This window comes from Pseudopipra pipra, chromosome 1 (assembly GCF_036250125.1).
Source record: "Pseudopipra pipra isolate bDixPip1 chromosome 1, bDixPip1.hap1, whole genome shotgun sequence".
Classification (NCBI taxonomy): domain Eukaryota; kingdom Metazoa; phylum Chordata; class Aves; order Passeriformes; family Pipridae; genus Pseudopipra; species Pseudopipra pipra.
Genome location: NC_087549.1, coordinates 24,119,276 through 24,131,428, shown reverse-complemented (window position 1 = coordinate 24,131,428; position 12,153 = coordinate 24,119,276).

Here is a 12,153-nt window from a genome sequence, read left to right as displayed (position 1 = left end):
ACAGTAATAACCTGTAGGCTCCAGCACATACAGCCATCTCTGTTAGTCCCTGGGAGCTCAGAGCAAGGGCACAAAAAACACTTAGTGCCAATATCAGTATGTGTATTTGGGCATTAGTGAAGTTTTCTATTCTACTGGCTATTTTCTATTCAGCTTTACAGTATTACAGTTCTGGTCAGACCATCGTTCCCATTGCTATTTTTCCAATAGCTGCATGTTGCAGATTATTCCTTACTACTACATGGAGTCAAAGAAAGTCACAGATGATACAAGAAGTTCCATGAATAAAAAAGCAAACTAGAAAGAGTAGAAATTGTAGTATGATATCTTAGAAGATTCACACAAAAGCATGAGCAATGTTATGCTTGCTGAGTTAATTCCAGCAACAGTTTCCCTTTGTTTGGAGCTCCTATGGAGAGCATTTTCCGCTGTACACACTGCATACATGGTGGACAGATACAATTTCAATCTCATTCCAAATTCTAGGGAAGATCCCTATTGACCTTGGTGGGTCTGAGGTTCTTTGCTCTTTTTTGGGTTGCTGTGGTTGGACAATACAATGGATCATTACACATACTTTTCATTTTAATGCTTCTTCTGGACATTTTTGTAAGGTGAACACTTAAAGCACAGCACCACAGAGACACAGTCGTCTCTTGATTTGAGGGCAGCTGCTGAGCTGATGCACACTGCAGTGCAGTTTAGGTACAGTGTACCCAGGTGAAGCCACAAAAAAAGGCCAGGGGACTTTTAAACTTGACATTAGACAAACAGGATTGGGCATAATGAACTTTTCAGAGCTATCTTGCTTTTGCAGAAGGATGAAACAAGTCAGTGATGACAGGACATGAACTGGACAACTAAGAGGGGTCTGTTTCGAAGGAGCTCATCTGTGAAATGGTGGCTGGTGCCCAGAAAGTGCAGTCCTGGACACAGCCTATGGCCAGATGTCAGCTGTCCCCAGGCACAGAGTAGTATTTCTGTTTTTCTGTGGAAGTCATATTTTAAATATTGAAGGAGACGTGAGGACAAGAAAAAGACAAATTAGTTTACTCCACTCAAGGCTGGATTTTGGTAACGAAATGAACAGGGTGTTACAAACCAGAAATGATCTGATGGTGTGCAGCAATGATTCATCTGCTCAGCAGAGATTACAAACAAAAGAGACCTCTGGCTTTGCTGCTGTTGCTGGCCAGTGCCAGGATAAACAGTGATGAACATATCCATTGACACAAGGAAAGAAACACTTGCGTAAAGAGAAGGATTTGCAGAGCAGGCTCTTTGCCCACCTCTGCTGAATGTTCCCGCCAGCAGCTCTGGGTGCAAAGAAACCCTGTAGTCTATCCCTACCCCTGTCAGTCTGTAACACCTCAAGCTCTGCCCCCCTGGTGTTGATGCTGTGCCTTTCAGGGGTGATATTTATTGCCTATCAGGAGCTAGAGGAATACTGCCTCCGAAACAGCCCCAGTTAAAACCTAGTAACTTCTTCTTGCCTGCCTTGGGGCTGATTAAGGAAAACTACTGACCCCCTTCCCACTCTGCAGGTGCTCAACACATCTTGGAGGAGGCCATCAGTGACAGGTGCCACCCACTCTAATTGGGCTGTAGCATCCCCAAGATACAGATCAGGGACACTTTCAGGACATGTGACCCTGAGAACTCCACAGAAATCAAAAGCTCTGGTGGGAATGGTACCTCTGGTGCTTGGAGAAGAGACAGCACTGAGCCAGCCAAAGATGTGTCTGTGGTGTGACACTGGTCCTTGAGTGGTGACACTGCTTGTCATGACATGGTGTTTTATGAAGTTTTGCTTTATTCAGATGGGTTTCTTAGATTGTGATTCTGTGATTCCCTTCAAAACATGGACTCAAGGACAAATGCTACAACAAACACACCAATTGTAAGGGATAAATATTATAAAGCTTTTTAAAGATTTTTTTTTCTTTGGCCAAGATAGCACCTGCTAATTTTAAACTATTTGAGGGATAAGAGACCCTTCTCCTCACATTGTTAGATAGAACCACAAGTTGATTGCTGAAGAGCTTTTCTGGTTTTAAGCAGCTACAGACCCATAAATATTTCTGCCAAGGCTTGTCATCTCCACAGCAGTTCCAGCCCCTGTTCAACCATACCAGCAAGCAGTTCCATGAAGGTTTGTGAGGGCAGTGTTTACACCTTCCAGCCAAGCTCCAGTGAGGAGCTACGTCATAGTGTTTGTTCTTTCCACTCAGTGAGATTTGCAGATTGCCACTCCTTCCTTGCGAGGAAGAGTCCAGGTCTCTTCTGACAAGAGCAGCCCTCTTGTCAGGGCAGTCACCCACCATCCATCCCACACTGGAGCTGGGGCAGTTTGTGGGAAGACTCACTGTGCTGAGCTGTGTACTGAGCTGGTGAGATATCCCACCCCAGTCCTGACACCCCTCTTAATGTCATCATAACCTGAAGCCAAATAGTAGCCAAGCTCTGGGTGTTGTTTAGGTGTGTTTAACTTTTCCATAATAGACATTTTAAAACGAGCTCCTGTTTTCAATGTGGAGTTGAAGATCATTTGAGAGTCACATGGGGACACTCCCTGCCCCTTCACTCAGCTCTCCGGAATGCACACCGTTCTGTGCTATGGATGACTTTCCCACTGCATTTACTGGAATGACCCTGTCCTCTATCACTGCCCAAGTGCTCTGTTAACAAACTCAAGTCACAGTAATAAATCTTTCTTGGGTCCAGCACCAGCTCTGCCAGAGCTGTGAACACACCTGTCTTGGGATGATGTGAAATTAATTATACACTTTAGAGCACTGGAAACCTAGACCTACACCTCTTTTCCTGACATACCTTTTTTACAGAGCTTACACTTAACCACCTTTTCCTTTTCTTAGAAATCCTCACTGCAGAAGCAATTAAATAATTGTCAGCACCCAGCTCAGGCCTGTGTTACCAGTGTTGTTTTCACACAGAACTCCTTTAATTCTCAGTAATCAGCACTTATTCAGGGTAACTCTACACTGAGGCAGCTGAGGGAACAGGAGAGCCAACATGAAGCACAACAAAATGTGTTGTCTTTATTGAGGACCAGAGCCTGCCTGCCCCAGCTGGGGTACTCCCCCTGACCACAGCAAAGTGTCTCCTCTGGCAGAGTGGGAGGATGGGGTCTGTGGTTTGGTCCCGTCCCATCATACTAGTCCTACAGTGAGGAAGGTGGTGGCTGTCCTGAAAACCTGCATTCTGCAGGGTCTTGTTGGGGAAAGGTTTGATATGAAAAAGCAGAGGGTACACACAACAATGAGCAGAACAGCAGCAGACTTGTTCTCTCTGCAACTTTTTCTAGTGGGTAGAGCGTTTTTGGCAGGAGGTTAACTGATCAAGACTGGAAAAAGATATTGGCAAGAAAGAAAAGGGTGTGGATGGCCACACAAGAACTAGTCATTTTTTTTCCAGTGGAAGACAGTTTTTTCAGTCAAACAATGCCATTCATGTCAAAACTGAAACTTTCCATGGAAATATGGGTATGTCAAAAGCATTTTATTTTGCAGAAGGAAAACAACCATAAGCCTTTAAGGAAGGTGGAATATTTCAGTCTGGTTTTTAATTATTATTATTTTAAAATTTCAACATTCAGTTTTAAAAAGTGCAATGTTTTCTTTTACTTTAGGATAATGTTTTTCAAAATATTTGAACTTTTTTTCATATAGAAAATGCAAAAGTCAATGTGAAATATTCTTATGGATGGAAAACGGTAGATTTTTACCATTATCATTTGCTTTATGAAATTTCATGGTGCTCTGTTCCAATTTGAAAAAGAAATTCCCCAAAACAGATATTTTTAATCCCACACAGCTCTAGAACCAGCACCAAAACACAAAGACTAGAAGGAAGGAGAAAATCCTGAAATGCAGTAAAAGCATCATCATGAATCACATTCTCAGCATGTCTGAAGTGCCTGCTTAGCCCCTGGACACCAGGAAGCTCTGGGTATCCCAACACTGCCTTTTCCTTCTGATCTCATGAACAGTGAAAAAGTGAAGGAGTGAGTAAATGAGCTCCCACTCTGAAGACTTTTGTGGTTAAAAACTCCATTGCAAACATATGGTCATCTGGGAGTTCAAGGTGTAATACCCTTTCCTGGTTCTTAATCTGCCTTCTGTTCCAAGATGGGATCAAAAAAGAAATTAGATTCGTGTTTAATTTTAACTTGTTATCCAGCAGTGTGTCCAGGTGGCCAAGAAGGCCGGTGGCATGTTAGCTGGTATCAGAAATAGTGCAGCCAGAAGGACTAGGAAAGGTGAGGCCACACCTTGAGACCCCCATCCAGTTCTGAGCCCCTCGCTACAAGAAGGACACTGAGGTACTGGAGTGAGTCCAGAGAAAAGCAACAGAGCTGGTGAAGGATCTGGAGCACAAGTCTGATGAGGAGCAGGTGAGGGAGCTGGGATTGTTTAGCCTGGAGTAAAGGAGGGTCAGACCTTATCATTATAACTACCTGAAAGGAGGTTGTAGTGAAGTGGAGGTTGGTCTCTTCTCCCGGGTAACAAAAGATAGGACAAGAGGAAACGGTCCCAAGTTGCACCTGAGAGGTTTAAACTGCATATTAGGAAACATTTCTTCACAGAAAGGGTTCTTAGGCACTGGGACAGGCTGCCCAAGGAAGTGGTGGAATCACCATCCCTGGAGGTATTTAAAAGACACGTAGATGTGGCACTTAGGGACACAATTTAGTGATGCACTTGGCAGTGCCAGGTTAATGGTTGGACTCGATGATCTTAAGGGTCCTTTCCAACCTATATGATACCATGGTTCTATGATTCTGTGTTCCTGAATGCACCTAGGTGTGCTTTGAGTTTAGTGCCTGCTTTGCATGGTCAGCAAACTGCTTCTGAAATCTTTTGTAGTTTTGTGCCTTATGTTTCTCCTCTCATCCAGCTCCTGGATGAGTGCTGGGTGGATGAGGACTTTTCTTCTTTAATAACTACACCAACTCCCCCTGTACTTACATGTCTTTCTTGCTCGGCTTCCTCTCTTCTCTTTGCTTGTCTTCCTCTTCTTTTCTTTTTTCTACTTTTCCTTTAGTTGCTATCCAAGCTTTCCCTGCTAGTTGCAATTCCCCTGCTTCCTCTCATGTCCTATATTCTCTGTCACAAACATTGATTTTCTCTTCTTGTTTTCCTAAATCCTGGGCCCAGTGAATCTCAAGTTATTCACACTCTTGGAGTGAACATGAAACATGAACATCTGACTCTTGAGGCTCTGTGGTCTGGACTGAGCACTCAAATAAACCCAAGGTTTGTGGATATATCCATCACTGTGCAAGATGAGGAATACACAGCTCTCCAGTTCCCAGCAGCCCAGCAGCTTATTTATTTGCTTAAAAAGGCACAGGCTCTTAGGGAGATGAAATGGAAGAGCAATGACATACAAAGAAAGGAAATTGTTTGCTTCCTGTGCAGATTAGCTTCATCCAAGCTCAGACTTCAAAAAGATTTGTAACTTTTAAACACAGTGGTTCTCCAAAGCACATGTCCACGATAAAATGATGGTTGACCTAATCCCCTTTTGCTTTGTCTCATGTAGACACTAACTGTAGACAGGTTTTGGTATACACTGTACTCACTGAAGACATTTTCTATTATAAGGAAAGTACCTTGTAAAACTACACATAGCTATAGCTTTATAATGTAATGCATGGCCTGAGAAAATATGATTTTTCTGTAGATCTTAGAGATAACCTTCTACCACAAGAAGGTGGTACTGTGTAGTTTATAGGGGGTTCCTGGCAGTCAAGAGACCTGGCAATCCCAAAAAGGGAGCACAGTATGCGTTCCTCCACCATGGAATGATGTCAGTGGTGCATGTCTGGAAGTGATATAGTATAATCACACGATATATATATTGACAGTGCATAAAGCTTAACAGTCAGAGATGTGGAGAACTCCTCATTCAAATAGGAGGAATGAATGGTACTGCTAAAGCACAACAGGAGTGAGAGGCCCTGCTGACAGAAGATGAGCACTTTTAGATTTCCATGCACCTAGCATTTAATTCAAGTCTAGGGACAACTGCAGTGCTCTAGTTAAACCAGGCTGACAGGTCATATGCAGGAATCACAGATGTTTATGCCATCAGAAACAGGGGCCTGCCTCCTCCTCCTTCTCCTCCAGCAGCACATGGGACCATCAACTGCAGTGTCCTGCTTCTCAGGCAAACCTTTTGAGTGCAGTTCTGCTATGTGGGAATCCTACTGCATGTTGATACCGGGCAAATCTCTTGTTCCAGTGTTATTATTGGGATGACGTGCCACAGGCTTGCTCTTCTGAGTCATAAAAGCCAAATTCTATCGTCTACACTAATGCTGTTTGTAACTAGTTTAGATTTCCATCTTATACCACTTTCCCTTATATAGCTATTTTTCTTCCTCTGGTGTTTACTCTTTCCTGATGTATTTTTAGAAACCTTTTGTATTCCTTTTCTCTTCCCTGCTAAGCAGGCGCCAGTGCCTCCTGTAGGATAGTGTCCATTAATCTGATCATTGTCTCATCTGCTCCTGTTTCAAATAATCCTTCCTGACAGGGGATGCCCAGGAATGTCCACAGTGTTTCAGATGGGATCTCACACTGTGAGACACTAGTATTCATAATTTGCTGTCTGCACATATTTGCTTTTCTCATGGCTGTGTTGCAGCAGTGGTTCATGCTCGTCCAACAGCATACCAATATAATAGGCTTCCCCTCAAGCCATTCCCATCTGTGGTTTCAAAATCAGCAAAAATTGTTTTTGATCCCCAAGTAATGGTGCCCTTCACAGTATTAACATCGAACCCATTCCTATTACTTATTTCTCAAGGTCACCTTTTATTCCTTTGTGATATTCTGGTTCTGCATTGTGCTGACAGTTAAAGATTACTCGTGTCTCTAGCAAATGCCATTGCAAAAATTACAGTCTTTGCTGAAGTCTCAAAGGAAAATATTTAATTAAATGAAACCAAGTCTGATCTTTGATAAACTCCAACTTATATGTACTCCAGCTTAGTAGTTTTGTTTTCAATATGATCTCGTTTACCTTCTCGTTCTGAAAGCCTGGTATGATTTTTCATCCCACTTCTATTCTTTACCTTCCTCAGTTATATTAAGCATTTCCCATTGGACAGTGAATCAAAATACCATCTGACAGTCAGTGGGATTAGATCTGTTGGGTTTTGGTTCTTTTTTTTTTTTTGAGGGTGGAGAGGGGGGTAGAGGGGGTGGAATTCATCCTTCTGTCAGTCTGAGATAATTAAACTTTGTAAACCCATGTGCCTTTGTTTCCATTCAGAAATTATTTTCATGTCTTTAATTATTCCTTCTTTTCAGTTATGCTTGTTCTTTAAAGCCATTCCTACTTCTGAAGTGAGAATACTAGTCCTGGCTCAGAACACTAATTTTTTCCTTTCTGAAACATCATAATTGTGATTCTTTACTCATAATTGTAGCCTTTTTAACTTAATACCAAACTGTGGCTACCAAAACTGTGGTTGCATGTAACTAAATCTTGTAGAATTTAGGAGATGGAAGCCCATTATTAGAGTTCCTGAAGTTCTGTTTACATCTCAAATGTGATAATTTCTTTTAGTTGCCTTGCTTCTTTCCATGTTTTATTTGATTTTTCTCCTTGTATACTAAGACAAAGTATGAATTGAATCTTTAAGCTATTTAGTCCTTGATCTGTTGTGACTACATTTCTTCTTTCCCTGTTACTATTTTTCCTTATTATACTACTGAAAAAATGTTTTATTTTTCATTTCCATTGTAACAACTATTCTGATTTTTGGCCTATTCTTACTTGACATCTGCACTTCCTGACGCACAAAACACAGTTTTATTTGATCATAAGAATTTGTTTGTATTCTTTAGGGCCATAGATTTACATACTCGTAATTATTTGTATTCTTTAAGGACTATTCCTAATGTCTTCTTCAAGAGGATACTCAGTCAATTAAGTCTGGAGTGCTTCTCTGTAAGTTTGCCTCTCCCTATGAAGAATTTTTCTATTTTTGACCTAAAGAAGTGACAAGATTAATCCTCACTTGGTTCTTGGAGTTTTTCAGTTCAACCAGCTTCACCATTTTTCCTCCCACTTGACCCTGAAATTGTGTGGGACTTGCAGCTCCAGCTGGATCCTTACAAGTCTATGGGGCCTGATGGGATTCATCCCAGAATCCTCAAAGAGCTGGCTGATGTCATCACAAAACCTCTCTCAATGATTTTTGAGCAATCTTGGGAATCCAGAGAGGTCCCAGCTGACTGGAAACTGGCAAATGCTGTCTCAATTTTCAAGAAGGGAAGGAAGGAGGACCCCATAAACTACAGGCGTGGGAGTCTCATTCTGTGCCTGGTAAAGTTATGGAGAAGATTATTCTGGGAGGTATTGAAAAACACCTGAATGACAATGTTGTCATTGATCACAGACAGTGCAGCTTCACAAGAGGAAAGTCCTGCTTATCAAAGCTGATTTCCTTTTATGACAAGGTAACCCATCTGATTGATCAAGGGAAGCCAGTTGATGTCATCTATTTGGATTTCAGTAAAGTTTTCAATACTGTCTCTCACAGGATCCTTCTGGACAAAGTGCCCAGCACAGCTGGATAAACACATCATGTGGTAGGCGAGCAATCGGCTCACAGATTGAGCACAGAGGGTAACAGTGAATGGGGTAACATCAGACTGGTGACCTGTCACTAGTGGGGTAACACAAGGGCTCCATCTTGGGCCCTGTGCTCTTCAACATCTTTATAAATTACTTGGATGCAGGACTGGAAAGGATACTCACTAAATTTGCAGATTAAACAAAACTGGGAGGCCCTGCAGGGAGATCTTGACAAGTTAGAGGACTGGGCAATCACCAACCACATGAAGTTCAACAAGGAATAGTGCTGGATTCTGCACCTGGATGGGGCAACCTGGGATGTTTGTACAGACTGGGGAATGAGATGCTGGAAAGCAGCACTGTAAAGGGACCCGGGGGTCCTGGTCGATGGCAAGCCGAATATGAGTCAGCAGTGCCCTGGCAGCCAGGAGGGCCAACCATGTCCTGGGGGACATCAGGCAAAGCATCACCAGCCAGTCGAGGGAGGGGATTGTCCCACTCTGCTCTGCACTGGTGCGGCCTCACCTTGAATATTGTGTGCAGTTTTGGTCACTGCAATGTAAGAAAGATATTAAACTATTAGAGAGTGTCCAAAGAAGATGGTGAAGCCATATGAGGAGTGACTGAGGTCACTTGGTCTGTTCAACCTGGAGTAGAGGACACTGAGGGGAGACCTCATTGCAGTTACAAGTTCCTAGTGAGAGGAAGAGGAAGGGCAGACACTGATCTCTTCCCTGTGACCAGTGACAGAACCCAAGGGAATGGCCTGAAGTTGTGTCAGGGGAGGTTTAGGTTGAATATTAGAAAAAAGTTCTTCACCCAGGGGTTGGTTGGGCACTGGAACAGGCTCCCTAGGGAAGTGGTCACAGCACCAAGGCTGACAGAGGTCAAGAAGCATTTGGACAACACTCTTGGGCACATGGTGTGACTCTTGGGGATGATCATGTGAAGGGCCAGGAGTTGGACTTGATAATCCTCGTGGGTCCTTCCAACTTGGCATATTCTGTGATTTTGTGATTCCTGGCTAGTACATCTAGAAACACTTAAATTCCTGTTGAGCTTTTTTCTTCAAGCTGAACTTGGAAAGTTAAAATATGCTCATGTGACTGCATTCATCACTGCATCCTAAAGACTTGTTTTCTGCTTCAGATTGATGACTAAGACATACAGTGATGGTCTCCTGTTCTCAGCTCAGTTTCTTGAGATTGTATCTTTTCTGTCCTACTCTTTTTCTGGTGGAGATAGTGGTTCTTCTGTTCTTCAGTTAAACCACATCCTCTTTACTGCTTTATTTCCTCTTTGCACTTCTGGATGAACTTTTTTTTTAATTTATTTTCTTTCTTCCTTGCTGTTTTTCTTCTTCTTGTGATACCACACTTCTCCTGCTCCTTTTCCACACCATCATGCATGTCCTGTCCATCTTCAGGGTTACTGCTTGCCCATGGGTGCTCTGTTCCAACCACATCAGGTAGGGCTTCATGCATAAATAGTTGCTGTCGGGTAACTCCTCTAGCAACTTATGTCATCTTTGTCATCACACCCACCTGGAGATCTCTCTACTCCTGCCTTAAAAATGAATTTAAATTGCCATCATTGAATTTCCTCATCCTTGACATTTTTCTTCACAGTTGTTGCAGGGAACTCTAGGCTCCCTTTCTATAGACTTTTATTCATTGTTTTCCTCTTGTTTGGCCCAGTCTACCCCTTCACTGAGTACTGCAGTTAAGTGGGATGATTGTAGAGCTGCCCTCAGTGTCCTCACATGTCTGCAGAGAGTGACAGATCCTGAAATGTGAAAAAAGAGGAGTTTCATCCTTGCAGCCTCTCCTGATAAAGATGCTGCTATTGTTGTTTACTGTCATACAAATGCCATAGCCAAGACACTTGATACTGTATCCAGGCTAGGATGCTCCTGGCCCTGGGTTAAAAAAGTTAGAAACACAAAACAAAACAATATTTTGAGGGATGGAGGACCATTGCAGGTATTCTGCCAAATCTTGGACTAGCTGATGAATTGCCATACATTAGCATTATGTGGTTCTACTGAGTTAACAACATTAAAGGCATATTTTTTTGGTTCTGTCTATGAACAAGCCCCTTACACTGTGCTGGTGCATCCAGGGTTGTTCTGGAGCTTGCTCGTTAAAGGTGAAGTTCATACTAAGGGTAAGTCCAGGCTTTTGTCATTTATGTTGACAATAGAACTCTGCATCAAGTAAAATCTGGAAATTTATATCATCCACTCTTCGAAAATGAAGTATTTCAGAGATAGCAGGAAGTACTACAATTTAAATTGGCTTTCAGGGAACACACCTGCATCCATCATATTAGAATATGGAAAACCATATTCTACATCTCATACATGTTTTGTTATTATGCCTAAATACTCAAATGTCTCTAAATGCTCCAGTGTTGTTCCAGAATTTTTTCCATGTTTTAGCATTAGATTGATGTATAGCGACATGATATAATACCTATTTTCTTGAGAAACTAGAATAATCTTTGTATTCCCTTTGCCCTGGGACATCTTTGTCAAGGTAATGACTATCTAACCCCCAAAAAAAGTGACAGTCATGGTATTTCTACGCAATGCCTTTCAAGAGACCATAGACATTCCTTTTCTGGATCATTGTTTTGATACTGGGATCTTCGATGCTGCTCCAACTAATAAAAAAATACAATCTGCCTTTTGATGTACGTTACGAGTTCATCAAAGACTTTTCAAGTGAGTGGCCTCTCTAGCTGTATTCTCCTAAATAGAGAGTAAGTGCTTTGTGGGAGTCTGTTTTGCTTTGGAGCAGCCGAAACAGATAATCACCTCATCCCTACATGTACACACTGAAACCCAGCAGAACTCTCTGTAGGGACAGATGCTTCTGGCTCTGCAGTGAAGTCAGTGCTATCAAAGCAACAGGCAACTTGGTCCTTGCTCTGCTCAGTGTTTAGATTTCTGTAACTTATCAGCCAAGTAATCAAAACATCAAGGCAGATGCCAAGTAAAGGGAAAATGCATGTTATACTGTTCTGAGACCTCCTGGTTCCAACAGTGAAAAAATGTGCAATTTACAGAGAGCATTCTGCTGGAATTATCCTAGTAAGATAGTTCCTGTAAAAATCCTAGTACAGGTCTGCCCTACCTTGACAGACTAAAACAGCTAGCTAGGATTAAAATTAAGACTTAAAGGCTGCTCTGTCATAAAATGGTGAGATTTAATTCTGGGGGTACAAATTGGGTTGGAAATCTTGGAGTGTGGACAATTTCTGGTGGACAGACATACAAACCAGACATCTGAATATCTATTGACTCATGCAATACCTAAAATCAGACCAATTCACAAAGGCCTCCAGCACTCTGTTCCTTCCAGATATCAGTGACCTTGTTTTCAAAAGTCATCTTTGATCTGTCTTGGTCACAAGACCATATCTGAAGACCACCATCCTTGGAGATGGATGGCTCCATGTATGGATCCCCCCCTGGCCTTTAGAGCAACAGGTTCCATGAAGTGTCGATCAGAGTAATTTCAAGCTGATTTCTTCTAC